The following is a 20,855-nucleotide window of genomic DNA, read 5'->3' as shown; positions in this document are numbered from 1 at the left end:
TCCCGCCTTACCCCTAGGTTCTTCATGACCTTTTTTTTTTTTTCTTAGATTCCATATATATGTGTTAGCATACGGTATTTGTTTTTCTCTTTCTGACTTACTTCACTCTGTATGACAGACTCTAGGTCCATCCACCTCACTACAAATAACTCAATTTCGTTTCTTTTTATGGCTGAGTAATTTTCCATTGTATATATGTGCCACATCTTCTTTATCTATTCATCCTATGATGGACACTTAGGTTGCTTCCATGTCCTGGCTATTGTAAATAGAGCTGCAATGAACATTTTGGTACATGACTCTTTTTGAATTATGGTTTTCTCAGGGTATATGCCCAGTAGTGGGATTGCTGGGTCGTATGGTAGTTCTATTTTTAGTTTTTTAAGGAACCTCTATACTGTTCTCCATAGTGGCTGTATCAATTTACATTCCCACCAACAGTGCAAGAGTGTTCCCTTTTCTCCACACCCTCTCCAACATTTATTGTTTCTAGATTTTGAGTGTCACAGTGATACCATCGCTCTTGGCCCAACCTGGCTGGCTTCCACATGGCCCCTGGAAATGGCACTCCGCCTGGAGAGTAGGAGACAAGCCCACCGAGGCCTCGTCACTGCCGCTTATCTCCACCTACTCCCCACCCGCTTCTCCCCTGGTGTGTGGCAGCAGCCTTCCAGCTGGTCCTCCTGCTTTCAGGATCTCTCCTCTGTCGCACTTTTCCACAGCCCCCAAATGATCCTCCAATACACACCTGCCTGACCCTTGTGGTAGCGCACAGGTTAACCCACAGGTTAGCATCCAAGCTCATGGGCATGATATTCAAGGTTCCCCTGGACCCAGCCCCACCTGGCTCTCTAGCCTCCCAACTGCATGCGTGGCTCCCACATAATGCCCTGGTGACACCGGCCAGCTCAGCTTCCCTGTGTCCCATGCTGGTTCTAGCTTTATATTTGCTGTGCTCCTCTACCTAGAATGGCCTTTTAACTCCCCCATTCCTCTGCTACCAACTCTTCCTTACGGGTTAAGACTTGACAGAGACATTTGCTCCTACCCCAGGAAGCCACAGGCCCCTCTGAGATGCTCCTAGAGTCAGACCACAGCCCCAGCAGGGCTTCTGTCTCAAGATTTCCATGATGTCACAGTTGCCTGGGGGGACCCACGTTTTCCACTGCTCCTGGGGAGCAGGCACCGTGTCTGAGCCGTCTGATTCCCCAGTGCCCAGGGTAGGGTGCCAGGCACAGTCAGTTCTGGAACTGTTTTAACCCTGGTTCTCATCAAACACATCATGCCCCTACGTGCAGGGTTGGAGGTGGCTCTTTTCCGTGTGATAAATTTCCTTTGCCAAGCCTTCCATGGGTTGCCTTGAAGCCTGGGGATTTGTCTAAGGCCTGCTTTCGGTGGGGGGGGGGGAGGGGAGATCAAGCTTAGTTTTGGGGGTTTCCATTTTGGTAGTGGTAGGATAAATAGATGCAGGGGTTTAGAGATTCAGCCACTACAGAGAGACCGCAAAATAAGCTAACTTGGGAATTTGCGGGCTGGGCCCAGGCCAGCTGCTGAGGTCAGAAGCCCCGTGCAGCCCAGACAGGATGCTCAGAGTAGCTGAGCGTCTTGGCCTGTGTCTCTCAAACACCAGAAAAGGAATTCCTAGTGTGTAACAACTTGTCTCAAAGTCCTCTTTTTTGCTTCCACCTGTCTCCTCTATGCCCCCACAGATCTGCCAGAAGCTCCTCTCCCTCCTCTTTTCTCCCAAATCGGCATCATACACAGCCCCCAGGAATTGTCAGCAGCAGTATATCTTTCCTGGGAGGGGTGGGGCGGGGAGGGAAGCCAAGTGGCCCTACCAGTGCAGGTCCCAGGAGACAGATGGTACAAGGGGAAGTGAGTCTCCCAAAGAGGGGTTGTAGAGTTTCTGTTGCAGAGGGGCAGGCAAATGCTAGAAACCACAAGGTACCCACCCTCAGGCTGAAGGGAAGAGGGGAGGAAGCCACTCAGCAGAACCCCGAGGTTCTATCCATGACTTCACTCTCCCGTCTCCCTCCGTTTTCCTGCCAGTGCTACCCATTGGGCCACCCAACTGGAAGTCAAAGGACATGAAGGGCCTTTGATGAGGTCCACACAGGTCAGGTCAGTGCAGCACCAAGCCAGGTAGGAAGAGGAGAGGGGCCTGGAGAGACAAAGACCAGACATCCACGCCAGGATGCGCTTTGGTAGTGGGGGAGGGGAAAGGCAGACACTGAGACCTGCATCATTTTTGCTTGGAGTGAATGGTTAAGAACAATCAAACTCCCAAAACAAGTTTTTGATAATAATAGATTTAATTCTTTATACCAATGTATAAAGGAAAAAACAAAGGATAGCCAACTCCAAGAACATGCCTTGGAAACTTCCAGAAGATGATACACGCATCAGGCAGCTGAGAGGAACGCAGAAAGGGCCTTGAGAATGTGAATCTCCGGAGCATGGAGCCACCTACCTGGCACCAAAGAAACCCATTAACTGACAAGACGCTGTCTCATTTTCGTTCATTTGCATATCCTGATGTAAGATCTCAACCTCCAGATTCACAAGATGAAAAGAAAATAATTACTGTAATCTTCTGCAATTGTTTTTGAGCTTAATATGCTGCCTAGAACCTGTGTCGAGAAATGTAATTGCATTCTAAACTGCAATGTGAAAGAAAGGGGTTGAGGCCAGGCAACCCAAGTGCAGGAAGAGAAGCTGCATCTCCAAGACCGACCAGAGGCCAAGGAGGCCTGGAGGCACAAGGAGTTCCCGGGAGAGATTTCCAACAAGCAAGGTTAATGAAGGTGGGCAGAGAGCGTGGTGGACGAGCTGCTCCACAAGCCCTTCTAAGCTCAGAAGAGCTGGGGGAACTAGAGACTATCCCTGTGCACAGAGTAGGGACTTAAGTGCTGTTCAAATGAAATCAGTGCAACAACACTGATTGAAATTTCACTCCACAGAGTGTATTGTTCATCCTCCTGGCCTCTCGAGACGCCTTTGGAACAGAGAGTTTCATGGTCAAATAACTATGGGAAGAAATGTGTATAAGTCAGAGGGCTCGTTAGGCTGGTGAAGGAGACTCTGAAAGAAAGGCAGGCCTGGCCTTATTTAACCCAGACTGGCCGTTTCACCGTGTTGAGCACAGAGCCTGTTGCCTTTTACGGCTACTCACATCCTACGGCATTGCCTCGAGCAGAACTCCTGGGTGGGTGCTCCTGTATTAAACCAGTGACAAGGAGGCCCCTGCAGAGGAAGGTTATCTGTTTTCGAAGGGTGAGATGGTCAAATATAGCCCGAATAAGGTTCCGTCTAACTCTGTCTCTTCCAAGGTGCTGGGGTTCATTCACTCAGCAAACTGTCTCTTAGCTCGCACAGTATGCCAGGCACTGTTCTAGGCACTGGATACATCAGGGCACAACATAGACAAAAATTCCGGCCCTGGAGGAACTTCTGTCCTGGGGCAGAGCCTTGTCCCCTCCTCTCTCCATAGCTCTGGAGTGCTAGGGGACACCCCAGCCTTGTGGCCATTGCTGATGGGGCCAGGAAGGGACACCTGATCCAGGACAATCATTCAGAAGCTGAGTGGGGCTAATCAATTTCAGGACTGAGACACTGGAGCTGGGCTGTCAGGGTTCCCCACTCACGAGCTGAGTGATCCTAGGCAAGTTACTCAATCACTCTGAGCTCCTATTCCCTTCTAGGGTGAGGATACTGATAAAACCTGCCTTGTAGGGTTATTTTGAGAATTAAATGAGAAAGCCCATATTTAAGCTTAGACCAGTGCCCAGCACACAACTGGGGTGCAAGTGTTTGTGACCGTGTGTTTGCAGTCAGGTGAGTTGGTAATTCTTGCTCCCAGGTATGAAGAAACTGGATTTGTCGGCTGGGCCTGGGGACCCTGTAAGGTCTGAGAACAAGGCTGACATCTGGGGACTCTGAGAAGTAAACAAAGGGAACTGATCTCCAAAGAATCAGAAAAAGGGTGCAGATGGGCTGAGAGAGGTGGACCCAGATAGAGGGAGAATGTGGCCACCTTGGTGTCTGACAGTTTTCCTCTGTAGGCTGGTCCTCGTGTCCCATGTTGTTCCAGGTTATCTTGACGGGGTTTTCTGTTCCTGAGAAACAAGCAATCCCTGACCAAGCTGAGGTCTCCTCAAAACCCTGCTGAAGAAAAGAACTGTTTACAGCGAACACAACCTGGAGACAAGCCGGGCTTCCTCTGCCTGGGCTGCCGCTCTACCTGCAGGCTTGTCATCATGTGTTTCCCTCCTGGAGAAGGAAGAGGAAGGGGGCAGGCCAAGGTGACAGGTCAAGGGGGACCAGGCCTTAGGGAAGCCGGCCAAAGCTAATTAGCAAGGCCCAGAGCCACTTCCTACCATTCTTCAAGGCCCACAGGGTCACTCGGGGGAACAGAAGACAGACATCTGCTGTTTCTTCCCCTGCTGGAGATAGAGTCCCCATCCAGCTAAAAGTCTCCCGGCCTCAGTTCCCTCTTCCTGGAAGGAGAGCTGAGCAAGGCCATGCCCTCCACGGCTCCGCTGAGAGGCCTGAGCAGAGGGTTGATGCTTAGAGAAGGCGGAGAGGGCACGTGTCCCACAGGGACCCCGGTGAGATCGATGGTGGTGGAGATGCTGACACACAGCTCCTTCAGTCCCGCACCCATCCGCCCTGTGCCAGCCTGCATGGGGCAGGGCCTCGAGGGAGAGCTCCTGGCTAACAAGGGAGGCCTAGGGAGCCCTGGGCTGGAGCAGGAGATGGGTGGGGGACAGCACAGGGAGGACAACTTTATAGGAAAGAGATATATTTATTCATTCAACAAACACTCCCTGCACCTCTGGGCTGAGCCCTGAGCCGACACACTTCAAGCTTCTGCTTCTGCTTTCCTCTCCCTCCCTCTCCCTCCCTCTCCTCCTCCTGTCTCTTTTTTAAAACTCTCAGCCCTTTCTAGTACACAAGTATGACAAGTCCAAGAGCTGCCGTAACAAATTGCAGTAACTGGGTGGCTTAAAACAACAAGAGTTCATTCCCTCCTCGTTCTAGAAGCTACAACTCTGAAATCAAGGTGTCGGCAGGGCCGTGCTCTCTCTGGAGGCTCTAGGAGAGAATCTTCCTTGTCCTTCCCTTAGCTGCTGGCGCTGCTGGCAATCCTCAGTGCTCCTTGGCCTGTCCATGTATCGCTCCGATCTCCCTCTGCGGTCACATGGCATTCTCCCTGTGTGTGTCTCTGTGTCTTTTCTCTTCTTATTAGGGAAGCCAGTCATATTGGATTAGGGTGCACGTGAATCCATGATGACCTCCTCTTAACCTGATTCCATCTGGACAGATGACTATTTCCAAATACGATCACATGCATAGGTACCAGGGGTTAGGATGTCAACATATCTTGTAGGGGGACGCCATTCGACCCACAGCCCTCATAGGAAAAAATATAGAAAGTAAAGATGAGTAATAAATAAATGAATAAAATCATTTAAGATTTGCTTCATGCAGAGATAACCACTCCAACGTCTTGGGATGCTCTCCCCTCTATCAAAAATATGTTATTGTTTTTGCAAAGATTCAGTTCTCCTGTGCACACCACTGGGATCTGTTTATTTCACCTGATGTTCTGTAGTGCCTTTTCTAATTGCTGTTTTTCACGCCCTGGATTAGATCTTCCCTATTGCATCTGGGAATCCACTACCTACGTCTCCTTCTGGATGCAGAAAATAATAACGATATGGTCATAGCTGTAGGTTTTGGGGCCATTACAATGGCAGGATCAAGTCCATACCTATCTCACGTTAATGTAAATCTCATGACCACCCCATAAGGGCAATATTTTTGGTCCCGTTCTACACGTAAGGAAATAGATACAGAGAGGTTAAGTACCTTGCCCCAGGTCACACAGCCAATAATCAGTACACTGGCATTTGCACCCAGGCCCATCTAGTATTAGCAGACTAATACTTGAAGCTGCCTTCTTTAATGGAGATGCCTCTGAGATATTATTACGTCAGGATGCTATTAAGATTCACCTCACAGGTCTCGATGGCGGTGCATGAGGGAGAATTTGCCAGGTGAAAAAGCAGGTAGAGGATATGGTAGCTGCAAGGGCACAAAAACACTGACCAGCTCACCCTGGGAGGGAGACCTTGCTCTCTGCTTATAGTGTGTGGTGAGGGGTGGGGAGCGGCTGGGCAAGGTCAGCTAAGGCTGTGTCCTGTGAGAAGTCTGGGCGTTATCCAGAGAGCAGTAGGGAGCCCCTGAAAATGTGTCAGCAGGGAGAGAGCTGATTCTGGAGAGTACACTCCGGCTGCAGCACGGAGGATGGATGGGAAAAGCAGGCTGGGGCAGAGAGACAAGGGAGAAATGGGGCAGGCTGACCAGTTGTACAAGTAGAAATAGGGGTGGGGAAAGCAGTCAGGCCTGGAGGATCAACAGCTGCTCCCTCAGTCTTTGAGGAAAGCTGAAGTGTGAGCCATGCCTTGAGTGAGCCCCAGCTGACAGCTGCCCAGGGGGCATCTACTGCCGTCTTTTCTTTTTCTTGGCAGGGTGCCTCCCAGGTAGCATCAGGCAAAGCCTCAGCCTCGCTGGTGGGAAGCCTGGCTCCTCGCCTTATCTCCACGCACAGAGATAAGTGGAGTAATGGATGTACTGAACACACAGGATTACACACTTAGGAGCTGACATAAAGCCACCCTTCTGAAGCCAGGAGATGGGGATCAGGTCCCGCCTCCTGCTTGGGAAGTTTGCGCAGCTGGGAATGGAGGAAACAGTTCCTCCTCCTCCGGGTGGTGAAGGCAGGCCCACCCTAGTCTTTTATAGAGGCTGCTGCCCAGGATCTGCCCCTCTTCTCTTTGCATTCCCTTCATCTGCCCCCCGCCACGTAGTGGATTTAGCCTGTACTTCCAAGTTCTAAGCAGCGTCCTACCCTGCCTCAAACAGCTGTCCTCGTCCACCCCTCAGGTCTAGGGATGCACCCACATGCCAGTGATACAGTCCACCCTCAGGAGGATGGGCTCAGGCCCTGGAAATGTGGGCAGAGAATTCTGGGGTCCTGGGTGTCTGGAGTGAGGTCATAAGGGGAGACACGGGCTCTGGGTTTTGGGCTTGTGCCGCTGAGTGGACAGTGCCACTCTTGGGTATGGGAACCCGGGAGAAAAGAAGTGGCAGAGATGGTGAGGGTGAGCTTGGTTTAGACAGGTTGCCTTGAGGGGGCTTGTGGACAGAGGAGACTCTGGGGCAGAGTCAGAGGCAGGGGCTTCCCCAGACCAGGCTTAGCTACGGACCCTGAGGTGGACCCCCCAGCTGCTGACAGCCACCGCCCTGAGAGACAAAGGGTTCGTTCCAAACTCCTGGGCTGGGTGGGGTCCTCCCCTCTCAGGCTGCCAGCTGTAGTCACAGGGCTTGAAGGAGGGTCAGCTGTGCCTCCTCTGGTCCTTCCCCCCGCCTGACCGCCTTGTGGAAGGTCTCTGGAGGGGCGGGGCCTTCCAGGAAGAGGGAAAAACAGGATGTCTTAGTCAGCTTCAAGGTCAGGGCAGTTTTCTAAGGAGCACGTGGACGTGGAAGAGGAGGCGAAGGCGTCCAAAGATTAAGCCCGGACAGGCCAGAGCATGAACTCTGCAACAGGGCCTTGAAGGGAGCCACTGTTGATTGACTGATTGATTGTAGTAAAATACACATAACATAAAAATTGCCATTGAGCCATTTTAAAGTGTACAATTCAGTGGCAGTAAGAATATGTACGATGTTGTGCAACCATCACCACTATCCAGAACTTTTCGTCACCTCAAACAGAAACCCTGTAAGCTACCACTGATGGAGGACGTACTATGTGGTTACACTCATTAGCTCAGCCATCCCTCCCCATAGCTTTGAGACGAACCCACTTTACAGATGAGGAGAGTGAGGCTCAGGAAAGGACAGCAACTTGCCCAAAGCTACACAGGCTGTAAGTGCCCAAGGCAGGATCGGAGTCTAGGCTTGTGTAGCTCCAGAGCCCACCATGTCTGAGGGGGCCATTGGAGGCTGTCGAGACTGGAGGGGACAGGTGGGCCAGCTAGCCCAGCTGCCAACGCTCTTCCCTGGGGGGTGCAGCTGCATCAGTTCATATACAGGCCCCAGAAGATGGTGAAGAGGAATTCTGGTCTGCTGGGGAACTGTCTAGATAAACCAAGGCATCCAGACTGGGGGCAGGGCTCAGCTGGGGGGCAGAGGGAGCATGGCCTATACCAGGGCTTTTGATCTATTGAGGGTAACCCCAGTTAGGGACTGGTAATAGGGACAGATCCTGTCCCCAGGGGAGGGTGCTGGCCACAGCTGAGCAGAGGGTCAGAGTCCCAACTGAGCGGGAACCACTGACCAAGGTTGTAAGGCGGAGAACAGGTTGAAGCCTTGGGGATACAGGTGGGGAGCAGGCCAGTGTCAGAGAGGTCCTGCATACCAGGCAAGGGGCTGTTGACAGCTGCTGGGAGTACGAGGAAGGAGCAAGGCTTGACTCTAGATCCCAAACCATCCTAGGCAAGGGTCTGAGTCCAGGGCAGCAAGCGCTGTGGCCCTCAAGTCTGTGTCTGCAGTAGACCCTGAAATTCAGGTTCAAGACTTTGTTGTGGTGCAAAGGCCTGGAACATGCTTGCTCAGCAGAAAAGCATTAAAGTACTCACCGTCCTCTCTCATTTTCTCTTTTCTCTACGTGTGTAAAAATGGGATTTTAGTTTACATCCAGTTTTCGCCACCCGTCTCTTTTTTCTACTTAAAAATGTCATGGAAATCTTTCCAAGTCATTTTATAAACCATCCTTCTGAAAGGCCACACAGCATTCCATTGTGCGGCTGCCTCTTAGTTTATCTAATCCAGCGGTTCTCATTCAACAGTGTCTGGGGACATTTTAGGTTGTCGCAACTTGGAGGGAGTGGGGTGCTCCTGGCAACTACTGGATAGAGGTCCAGGACGTTGCTAAGCATCCTACAAGACAAAGGACGGCGTCCCCACTCCCAATAACAAAGAATTATCTGGCCCCAAATGTCAATGGTGCCAAGGTCTGAGAAACCTCGGCCTAATCCATCCCTACGAATTGGCATTTAGGCCATATCCGGTGGTTGTGTTATCACAATGTTGCCATCAACAGCTTTTTGGCACGCAGTTGATGCTCATTATTCAAAGATTCCATACTTTTGAATTTGCCTACTTACCAAAATTTATTTGCAGTCTCAAAAGTCCATACTTGCGGCACTTTCGTGGTCATTGGCAGACACGCGCAGAGCAGCAAAAAATGTGAGTCACCCCACACGGACATCCCCAGCTGAGGGCAAACAAGGAGAGGTGCTTCTTTCTTGTTTCAGCTCTTTCTGCGATCTATTTCGTGCCACGTTTTCCACATTTCTGTGCGTTTTGGTGGTGATTCTGCTTTTTGACATGGCCCCCCAAGCTAGCACTGAAGTGCTGTCCAGTGATGCTAAGCTCAAGACGGTTGGGATGTGTCTTATGAAGAAAATACATGTGTTAGATAAGCTTCCTTCAGGCATGAGTTATAGTGCCACTGGCCGTGGGTTCAGTGTTAATTCATTAACAGCATATATTAAATAAGGTGTCTTTAAACAGAAACACACATAAAACAGGGTAATGTACTGATTGGTTGATCAAATGTAGTGACCAGTTGCTCGCAGGCCCCTCACCCTGTATTTCCCCTAGAAGCAATGTTTTCAGTATTTGCTAATTCAGTGTTCGGGTGACTTCTTAGAACAGGACTACCGCAAATCATGAGAATCTACTGTATACCATGACTGCTCTGTATACATATATCCTTGAAGTGTGATGACTTGTTCAGAGGGTGTGGTCCTTGGAGTCCTTTTTTTTTTCCCATCTCTATTGAGACATAATTGACAAATAAAACTTGTATATATTTAAGGTGTACATACATCTTGATATACATACATTGTGAAAAAAATCGCCACAATCAAGCTAATTAACATATCCATCACCTTGTGTAGTTAACTTTTGTGTGGTGAGAATACCTGAGATCTAGTCTCTTGGCAAATTTCAAGTATACCGTATTGTTTACTAGAGTCACCATGCTGTACATAAGATCTCCAGAACTTACCCATCTTGCATACTTGAAACTTTGTACCCCTTGACCAAACTTGTCTCCATTTCCCCCTTGCCCTCCCCACCCCAGCCCTGGCAACCATCATTCCACTCTCAGCTTCTATGCGTTGGACTATTTTAGATTCCACATATAAGTGAGATCAGACAGTATTCGCCCTTCTGTGTCAGGCTTATTTCATTTAGCGTTACATCCTTTAGGTCCATTCATGTTGCTGCAAATGGCAAGGTTTCCTCTTTTTAAAGGCTGAATAATATTCCATTGTGTAAATATATACCACATTTTCTTTATTCATTCATCCATCGATGGACATTTAGGCTGTTTCCTTATGTTGGCTATCATGAATAAAGCTGCAATGAATATGGAAGTATAGATATCTCTTTGAGATACTGATTTTATATCCTTCAGATATATACCCAGAAGTAGAATTGCAGAATCATAAGGTTTTTCCACTTCTAATTTTTTTAAGGAGCTTCCATACTTTTATTCATAATGACTGTACCAATTTACATTTCCACCAACAGTATGTGAGGATTATCCTTTCTCCACATCCTCTCCAACAATTGTTATCTTCTGTCCTTTTGATAATAGCCATTCTAACAGGATACAATAATCAAAACAGTATAGTAATGGCATAAAAACAGATACATTAGTCTTAATAGAACAGAATAGAAATCCTAGAAATAAATCTATGCATCTATGGTCAACTGACTTTTGACAAGGGTACCAAAAACATACAAGGGGGAAAGCTTAGTCTCTTCAATAAAGGGCGTTGGAAAAACTGGATATCCACATGTAGAAGAATGAAAATGGACCCTTAACTCACACCATATACAAAAATCAACTCAAACTGGATTAAAGACTTAAACATAAGAAACCATAGAAATACTAGAAAACTGAGGGAAAAGCTTCTTGACATTGGTCTGGGCAATGATTTTTTTAGATATCACACCAAAAGCATGGGCACTAGAGACCATCAACAGACTGAAAAGGCAACCTACAGAATGAGATAAAATATTTGCAAATCATGTATCTGATAGGGGGTTAATATCTAAAATACATAAGGAACTTATACAACTCAATAAGAAAAAAACCAAAGAGCCTGATTAAAAAATGGGCAAAGGACCTGGATAGACATTTTTCTAAAGAAGACATACAAATGGGCCAACAGGCGTATGAAAGGGTGTTCAACATCACTAATCATCAGGGAAATACAAATCAAAATCACAATGAGATGTTGCCTTATACCTCTTAGGATGGCCATTATCAAAAAGACAAGAGGTAACAGGTTTGGTGAGGGTGTGGTGAAAAGGGAACCCTTATACGCTGTTGGTGGGAACGTTAATTGGTGAGGCCACTGTGGAAAATAGTATGGAGTTTCTTCAAAAGATAAAAAATAGAACTACCATATGATCCAGCCATCCCATATCTGGGTATACATCCAAAGGAAACTAAATGAGGATCTCGAAGAGATATCTGCACTCTCATGTTCATTGCAGCATCGTTGACAACAGCCAAGGTAAGGTTAGGAAACGTAGACTGAAGGCAGAATCTCAGAATAATATCATTTTAGGTCCACCTCCTACCCTTTGTTATGAGCATTATTTTACAGTGTATGGAGGGGCTCTGGAGTCAAACGGATCTCAAATTTATTCCTAGCTCAGCTTCCTCCTAGTTGTGTGATGTTGGGTAAGTCACTTTACCTCTCTGAGCTTTTCCTCCCCCCCACGCTGCCTCAGGGTCTTTACAAGGCCAGAAGGCTTGGTGGAGCAGGAGGTCCTTGTAGCCACAGTCTCAAAAAAGAAAGAAAAAAAAAATATCTTGTACTGGGAGAAATAAGTTAGAGGATGTCATCCGGACTCTGATATTTACTATCTCTGGGTCTCAGTTTCCCCATCTGTAAATGAGGATCTTAGATGCATGTGGATCAAAAATGTGAATTCAAAACTGCTTTATATGGCTTTATCTTACATTTCCAGTTAGACGGACCCCTTTGATTGGATTCGTTCAGTTCAGTTCAGTTTATTTCATCTTGATACAGATCAGTAGCCATGACCTGAGCCCCTTTAATATGTCAGGCGCAGGCGGGGTCAGCGGCTTCAGGAAGAGGCAGAAAATGTATGGTTCCTGCCCCCACAGTACCCACAGCTAGACCAAGAAAAATGAGCAGGCTCTTAATGTCTGGGGCCCAGGAGGCATTTATTAAGCCTTGGGTCCAGGAAGTCTTCCTGGAGCAGGAGGGTTCTGGACCCCAGGGTAAGTAGGAGTCAGATACCCCAGGAAGGGTAAAGCCTTGGCCGTGAGATGAAACACGGCATAGTGCCAGGAGTGAACGGAGGCTGGTGGCAGCTTGGGGTGGGGGACAGCCACAGAGGTCTGCAGGGCCTGATCATGGAGGGCTTTGCAAAGATGTTAAAGAACCCGGGCTTCCTTCTGAGCAGGGAGAACGGTTTTGACCTGAGGAATGACAAAGTCAGGTTTGCATCTTACCAAGAGCGCTCTGGTTGTAGAGAAGATGCCAAGGATGGACTGGAGGGAGGGAGACCAGTGAGGAGGGGGATGGAGAGAGGAGGTGACCCTCTTTGGACCAGGCCTGTGCTGGGCCCAGCCCAAGGATGAAATAGACCAAGATCCCCACCCTCAGCCTCTGCACTAGTGTGGGACAAAGGCAACGATGAATGGAGAAGGTCTTCAAGGTCCATCAGGTGTGGAAGGTGCTGTGGAGGAAAGAGAGTAGAGGCAGGGCTGGGGGTGGGAGAAGGGCTGACTATCTAGGGGAGGGGTGACAATTCTACATGGAGTGACCAGGGAAGATCTCACTGGCAAGGAAGCTTGGGAAAAACCTGTCCCTTCATCCTTGATTCTCTCATCCACTCATCCATGTGTGCAGCGGTATCCAGGAAGGGGCAGCCTAGGGGGCCACTGCAGAGCTTACCTGGGACCCACTGTGGGTGTCTGTCCTCTCATGGTGAGTCTAGGGAGAAGCAGGGGACCAGGTCGCAGGTAGAGTAGGGAACCTCCAAAGCTGGCAGCACCCCTCACCAGCTGGCTTTTGGGAATAGCAGAAACTATGGGAAAAAGAAAAAAAAAAAAAAAAAAAAGCAGGACAGCTGTCATTTTACCTTGGTTTTTTTTTTTTTTTTTTTTCTATTTATAAATCAGGTCTTCTTTTCAACTTTATTTCAAAGGCCCATGGTGCATCATTCCCCAGTACCCCCAGCACCGGCTCGCCATCCTGTCCCCTCCCCATGCATGGCCTGGCTGGCCTCTTGCTTTCACCATTTTTAGAATAGCTGAGTGCAAGCCTGTCTCCTGCAGTGAGCAGGCTGGAACACAAGAGCATGAGCACAGTTGCCAAGAAAATGTCCTTGGCCTAGATTCAAACCCCTGTTCCACCTCTGTCCCACTGTGTGTCCATGGGGAGGCCACTTCACTCTCTAGGCCTCTGTTTTCCTCTCTGTAAAATGGGTACAAGAGTCCATATACCTTCTGGGAGTCCGTGGGATGGTCACTTACACTCTCTGAACCTTTCTGAACCTCCAGTCAGACCATAAGCCCAGCAGGGTCTCTGTCTCAAGAGTTCTGGGAGAGGCAAATGAAGCCATGAAACTATAGCAGAGGGTCTGTGATAGGGATGGCAAGGAAAAATGTTTTCAATGCATCTGCCAAGGGGATAAGGGTGATCGTCAGAATAAGGAGGCTATGGGATAGGAAAGCAAGATGCCGGGGAACTTAGTTCAAGCCTTGCTTTTTACAGATAAGGAAAAGGAGGCCCAGAGAAGTTGTGTGACTTGCCCTAAGGTCACATAGCATTTCAGGGGCAGATCCTGGGCTAGAACTGGGCAGGGAGCCCTCTCTCTGTGCCACTGAGGCGATTCTAGCCAGAGGCTAGGAGTTCTCCTCCAAACACCCTTCCAGGGGCCTGGGAAGAACCTGCTCAGGACCCCTCCCCTGCCCTGGAGGTGTTCTTTGCAGGAAATAATCCAAGTCCCCATCAATAGGGGAGTGATTAAATAGGATACATCTTATAGAGGAATACTGTGGGAGTATTGAAAAGGTTGAAACGGGTCCATGACACCACCAAGATATATTAAGTTAAAAAAAGAAGCCAGGTTGCTAATCAAAACCACAGTGAGCTCCCACTTCATACCCACCAAGATGGTTAGAATCAAAGAGACAGATAATAACAAGTGTTGGTGTTGAAGTGGAGAAATTGGAACCCTCATACGTTGCTGGTGGGAGCGTACAATGATATAGCTGGGGTGGAAAACAGTCTGGCAGTTCCTCAAATGGTTAAACAAAGAGATACCACATGACCCAGCAATTCCACTCCTAGGTATATACCCAAGAGAAATATGTCCAGACAAAAACTTGTACATGAACATTCATAGCAGCATTATTCATCATAGCCAAAAGGTAGAAAAAAACCCAAATGTCCACCAGTGGAGGAATGGATGCATAAAATGGGGTCTATCCATGCAATGGAATATTAGTCAGCCATAAAAAGAGGTACTGAGACGTGTTACAACATGGACGAACCTCAGAAACATGATGCTAAATGAAAGAAACCAGTCACAAAAGACCACGTACTGTATGATTCCATTTATATGAAATGTCCACAATAGGCAGGTCTGTATAGACAGAAAGTAGATTAGTGTTTACCTAGGGATGGGAGTATAGAGGGATTGGAGGGTGATGGCTAAGGATTGGGGATTTCTTTCTGGGGTACCCAAAATATTCTAAAACTGGTTATGGTGAAGCTTACACAACTGTGAATTTAGTAAAAGCCATTGAGTTGTACACTTTAAATGGGTGAATTCTATGGTATGTGAATTCTATTTCAATAAAGCTCTTTGAAAAATCAGGTTGTAGAAAAGCAGTTATAGTATGATTCTACATGTGTGAGAAAAAAAGACATACGTGAGTATGCTTGTCTGGGTATTAAATGCTCTGGAAAGGTATCGCCAACTCACTGTCTGCTAGGGATGCTCTGAGGAGAGGCGCTGGGGCTGCACACAGAGGGAACTCTATGTCTCAACATAAAGTACAGGGTGTAAAGTTTTCACCACCTGTGTTGCCTTCATGATGAAAACAAAGACCCGCCCCGCATTTGGTCACCTTGGGCTGGCCCAGCCTTCCTTGGGAAGCAGGCCTTGGGGCTGTGAGGGCCGGTGTAGAGGCCCCTGAAGTTCCAAGAGGACAGGTCAAGAAGTCCTTCTCCCTGGGCCTGGAATCAAGTTCCCATTAAAAACCTAGCAAAGCAACTCTTTTTGGCCACCTGGCCTACCAGAGACAGGCCTGAGAGCCAGCTGGGGCGCTGCACCCAGGTTCCTGGATGGTCCCCCGGGCCCGAATCAGAGTACCTCCAACCCCTGCTCCAAGAAGCTGCTTTCCCCGAGGCCCATGGGCTAGGATTTTAGGAGGCTCCTCTTACAAGCCCAGAAGCAAGATTGGTCAGTAGCCCAAGGGCAAGGTCCCAGAGCATGCAATCCTGGAGCCAAGTATTACATTAGAGGTGCCAATCATGCTAGTCTCTCCCAACAGCCCAGTCCATCAGGGCTGGCCATCATCATCTTACAGGTGAGAAAACTGAGGCTCAGAGAGGGAAGTGACCCACCAGAGATCCCACACCTGGAGCTAGATCTGAAATTCAGGTCTGCGGCCTGACCCTACTATACCACATGCATCATTCAAGATACAAGTGAAAAAACCCCAACTCAAGCTGATGCGGATAAGAGAAGAGATTTATCGATTCACGTAGCTGGGAATTAAGAGTGTGTGAGCTTCGGGTGAGGCTTGATCAGGGCTCCGACTCCATTTTTCAGTTGTTCTCTCAGTTCTACCTTCTGTTGTGTGTCTGTAAGCTTCATCCTTAAGCTGATTTCCCTCCTGGTAGCCAGATGGCTTCTAACATCTGCCAGAAAAGGAATCTTCACGCATCCTCAAACAAATCCAGAAAGTCAGAAAGAGCATTCTGTCCCAGCATTTCCAAACAAGACTCTGGAGACTCACTGTGATTAGGTATATTTGGCTCTCTCTTCCCCCTCACCGATTACTGTTGCCAGGGGCCCTAAGGCAATAGGGTCCAACCCAAGTCTGGGATGAGTGTCCGCTTTCCACGGAGGGTAGACGATCTGGGGAGCTGGGCAGGTTGTTGAGTGAAAACTAGGATAGAGAGAGGGTAGAGGATGGTGTGTAGGAAATCATTAAGACCCCCACCCCACTCTTCTTGATGAACTACTCTAAGACAATTCTGAGCACACAGTACTGAATAAAATTGTATCTCAGTTTCTCCATCTGTCAAATGGGTGAGCAGCTAGACTATGTGTTCTCTATGGCTTTGTATGTAGGTTTATTATTTATTTTTAATCAGTCACACCCTGGCTTGGGACAGCACGTTGGTAACTGGATTTATTGATATCTGAATGTTTGCCTTTGTCACCCATGTCCTGGTCTGACCACCCACCCCACCTTACCCCTTCACTCCGATCCTCTCCAGGCTCTGCTTAGGATCCTCCTGAAAGACATCTTTGCCCTCATATGACCCTGTCCAAGCCCCTTGGTCAGGCATCATGATCCTTGCCACCCTGCCTCCTGCCCACTGCTACAGCCACTGTTGCCAGAAGGGAAGAATGGTTACCCCTGTCTAGGCTGGCTCACAGGCTCCTCCCAGACTCCGAGTGGAGTCAGCGTCCCCGAATCACTCAGATCCCTAAATGGAAACAGGAGTTGCTGGGAGAGGGACCCAGGGAATGGTCACTGAGAGGCCAGTGGTCAGATACGCACTCCCCCTGGCTGTGTGTCCTTGGGCAGGCCCCTTCCCTCTCTGAGCTTCCATTTCTCTGTCTGTGAAATGGGGGGACTGATGACTCTCACCATATGACTAGCGATGATGACTAAACGTACAGTCTGTACTCACAGAACATTCCCTTCCAGAGCCCCTGGGCTGCTCCCCAACTTTCCTTACCTCCTCCCCATCTCTCTAGGCATCCCTCATCCTGGCGTCCCTCCTCCGCAGGCCAGGCTGCCCCCCCACCCAGCCCCATCCCCACCCACTGCAAACCAGCCCAGTCTACGCAAAGGGCCTTCTCCCAGCCTCGGCGACTCGAACCCACGAACTGTGAAGGAAACCCAGTCCTGTCTCCTGCCAGCATCTCGGAGAAGACACGGAAACAGAGGGGACCAGGGAGGCGGGCAGCAGCCTCGGGGCCCTGGCCCGTCTGGGTTTCCATGAACAGCTCACTGGCTGCTCCTGAAAATAAATGCAATGTGTATCTTGTCAGCCTCGTGCTGCAGATGTTTAAGATAAACCCTCGTAAATCTCTGTCCAGGGCCCGTTAGAAAAATGCTGAAAATCAGAGGAACGTGGCGATGGCCACGAGCTCAAAATCCTCCTCCCATCTCTCTCTCTCTCTCTCATCTGTTTCTTACTCTGACTCTGATTCTCTCTTTCTCCATCTCTCTTTGAGTCTCTGTCACTCTCTGTGTTCTCTCTCTACTTCTGAGTGTCCCCTTCTCTGTCTGCCCCTCCCATTTCCTCCTTCCTCTGTTCACTCCCCTTATTAAGCCGTGAGAGAGGCCCCAGCACAGAGCACATATTTTAATGCGGCTTCACAGTCTTCCAGAGAAACAGACCCACCATCTACGACATTCTTCCTGCTCCCTGGAACAGCAATTAAACAGAGGACTGGGTGAGGGGGGAAGGAGAGGAGAAAAGAAAGACTCCTTGGTAGGGGGAGGGGGCGGCTCTTCTCAGCAAAGCCAGCTGAGGGTGCAGGGGCCCTTGTGTGACTGTCCAGTGCTGTGACATCTTTCTTCCCTGGACATCAGCCTGGGGAGGGCGGCCAGGCTGACAGTGGCTCAGTGGTCAAAGCCTGACATTGGAGAGACAGTCAGGGGGACAGCAGGTGGGCCAGGGTCTCCCAGCCGAGTGATGCTGTAGGAGAGCACAGGATTCTGAGTCCCATATTCAACTCTGGGTTCTGCTCCTTGGGCCCACGTACACTTGGGCAGCTTTAATCTATTCACTCATGCTTTGGTTCATTCCCTAACTCATTCATTCATTCAACAAGCATGTTTTGAGCCCCGAGCGGGTGCGAGGTCTATGGATCTGTGGCAGGACTATGGGTTAATAATTACAGAACAACACGAGGGCATGTGGACAGCGTTGCCTGGGGATCCTGGCAGCGCTTCCAGAAATGAGACGTCTCAAGTCTGAAGGACAGGAAACATTTGGCTGAATGGGGTGGGGTGAGGATGGCTGTCTGAAGGGACTGGAGTTGCCGCGGAGAAGACTACAACTTACAAATGGGAAAACAGAGGGTGTCTGAGAGGACGAGGGCCTGCCAGGGTCGGCCAGGGTGGCAAAAGTCTCCAAGGAGACAGGAAAACTGCCCAGGTCTCACCATAACCAGGGCCACCGTAATCAGATGCCCGCTGGGGCAGGCAGAGGTAGTGGGCAGGTGAGGCAGGCCAGGCAGTGGGGACCAGCACAACACTCAAAGATCTGTGCCCATCAGAAGAGGCACCAATGCTTGCCATATAGGACTAGGGGCCCGGAGTTGCCCAATGGTCCAATTTTTCATGAGAAGATACGAAATATATGATCTGGGTCCTCCGAATCCAGAAAGAAGAGGGTGACACAGATGTCGGTGAGGGAGCCATTAGCCACTGGAATCTCTACCCTTCCCAGGAATCAATATGGAACTTGATTCCTCATGTTGGCCAACCAATGAGGCAGCTCCTGGACCACCAAAGTCTCCCCCTAGTTGGCATCTCCTTCTTCCAGACATCCTCACTGTTCTCTGTGGTCTTAAAGCACAGGAAACGTGCCCATTGGTCACCGACCTTTCTCACATGGAGTTGTTTTCAGTTTGATGGACACTTGAGAGAGCAGAGATCTCCTGGGTCAGCTATATCCTCTCTTGGGGCTAAGGCAGGGGGCTTCTTTGAGTTCCTCGCCTTTCTAACATGTTATCAGCTCATCCACTCAGCTTAGAATGCACTATCATTTCACTAAGGAGAAAAAAGTAGCCACATGCAAGCAGAAACTTCTCATACAAGATACCAGAGCTCTTACTGCAAAGATTAATGGCAGTCTCCAAGGACACATAAATTAGAGCAAGCTACACACATAAATAGTAGAGCAAGTGAAGAAACAAATGACTAAGCTGGGACATAAATGAAACCACAACTAAAGCTCACTTAAAAAAAGCACACATGAGGTTCTAGAAATTTGCTATGGTTGGGGAACAAGAGTGATGCTGAGCTTCCTAGCAGCCAGTGTGAAAAGGGAAATTTGGTCAGTGACATAAATCACAATGATCATGCCATTTGAACAAACCAGTTACCCAGGAGGATTATAATAACAGCTAGCCTCTATTAGGTGTTTACTACTTCTCACAAGGGAGGCACTATTTTTATCCTCACTAACAGGTAAAAGAAAGATCCACAACTTGTCCCCAGTCATACGGTTGGTGGAACAAACGTTGGAATACAGACCATCTAAATTCAGAGCCTCTGCTCTAATCCATCTCGTGGTTCTAAGACAAGAATCTCTCCCAAGAATTCTCACAAGTGTGGATGGTGTGTAATGACCAACATTCTCGAAGTAGGCACAGGAGAAATTTCATGTTTTATCCCATCCATCTACGCAGTTACACTTTCCCAGCAACACACATTTCATGTCTGCAGCCCCAGTTCCCATGGAGAGTCGCCATTCCCAAATGGCTGCCATCTGGCTGCCTCCAGGAAAGATTGGAGAATATCTGGAAAGGAAGGTGGACAATCTGTCTTGAAAGCAATTCTTGCTCAATACTGTTTCTCTCACTGAGCTTTGGCTAAATATTGCCTCACTCATTCAACACATTTATCTTGAGGCTGTATGCTGCCAGGCATAGTCCTAAGCTCCAGTCCCACCACTATGAGCACAGCAAGCAGGATCCCCATCCTCATAAACCTACACTCTTCCAGAAGAGACAAACTTTAAATGAGTAAAAACACAGAGAAAACACAACTTCACATATTATGATAAGTCTGTGAACGAAGCATCATGAAGGGGGCATGATTTCTGCTGGGGTGGGGCAATGCAAGTGGTCTTGGAGGAAATACCATTTAATCTGGAAACTAAATGATGAAAAGAAACTGGCTAGGCCAAGAGGAGAGACAAAAGCCCTCCAGGCCAAGGAACAGCATGGGCAAAGGCCCTGAGTAGGGAAATAGCTGAGTGTGTTCCAGGGACTATCAGTTGACTGTGTTGCTGGAATGTGGTGGATGAGGGGGAGGGTGGTAGCAGATGAAATTGGAGAGATGGCTACGGTCATATCATGATGGTCAGGGTAAAATTGGGTGTGGTTGTTTTTTTAAATTTGCTTGAAAGTAGAACCCCTGGCAAATGCCTGGATTTCTGTGATACTGTGTTGTAGCTGAGAACAGACATAAGCAATCAATTTGTTGGATGGATGAATGGATGGATGGATGGATGGATGGATTAAAGGCTGTGTCCTGAAAGACTCATGAAGACATCTGGGCTGGACAAATTGGCTGGGGGAGACAGGAGGTAAGAGCTCCATTAAGACACTTTTGTCCCCACCCAAGCAAAGGCAGAAAGGACCTATTGGAGGAAGGTCCTTGAAGAAGCCTTTAGCTCTGCTCTGAGAAAAGTCATGTTTGGTCAAATGAAGGCACTGTGTTCAAGGAATTCAAAGGGGGTCCAGTCCATTCCAGAGAAGATTGGCTTTGGAACTGGACATGTGAGGTCTATGGTGACCTC

At 48.7% G+C, this 20,855-nt stretch overlaps 1 long non-coding RNA gene across 3 annotated transcripts in view; it reads right to left on the bottom strand.

Moving 5' to 3' along the window:
• Positions 1–4,809: 4,809 nt before the first annotated feature.
• The window catches only part of LOC137222109 (uncharacterized), a 44,401-nt gene continuing 28,355 nt past the window's right edge, over positions 4,810–20,855 (bottom strand). For 2 of the 3 annotated variants that reach the window (XR_010942330.1, XR_010942331.1), the window contains exons 2-4: positions 13,020–13,152; positions 9,174–9,283; positions 4,811–5,413 (exon numbers count right to left, since the gene is read on the bottom strand). This is a non-coding gene — a long non-coding RNA (uncharacterized lncRNA). Of the gene's footprint in view, positions 5,414–9,173; positions 9,284–13,019; positions 13,153–20,855 lie in introns of all 3 variants that reach the window. The other variant, XR_010942332.1, reaches the window with a different exon arrangement.

Source organism: Pseudorca crassidens, chromosome 3, assembly GCF_039906515.1.
Source record: "Pseudorca crassidens isolate mPseCra1 chromosome 3, mPseCra1.hap1, whole genome shotgun sequence".
Classification (NCBI taxonomy): domain Eukaryota; kingdom Metazoa; phylum Chordata; class Mammalia; order Artiodactyla; family Delphinidae; genus Pseudorca; species Pseudorca crassidens.
This window is presented reverse-complemented; position numbering and strand designations above follow the sequence as displayed.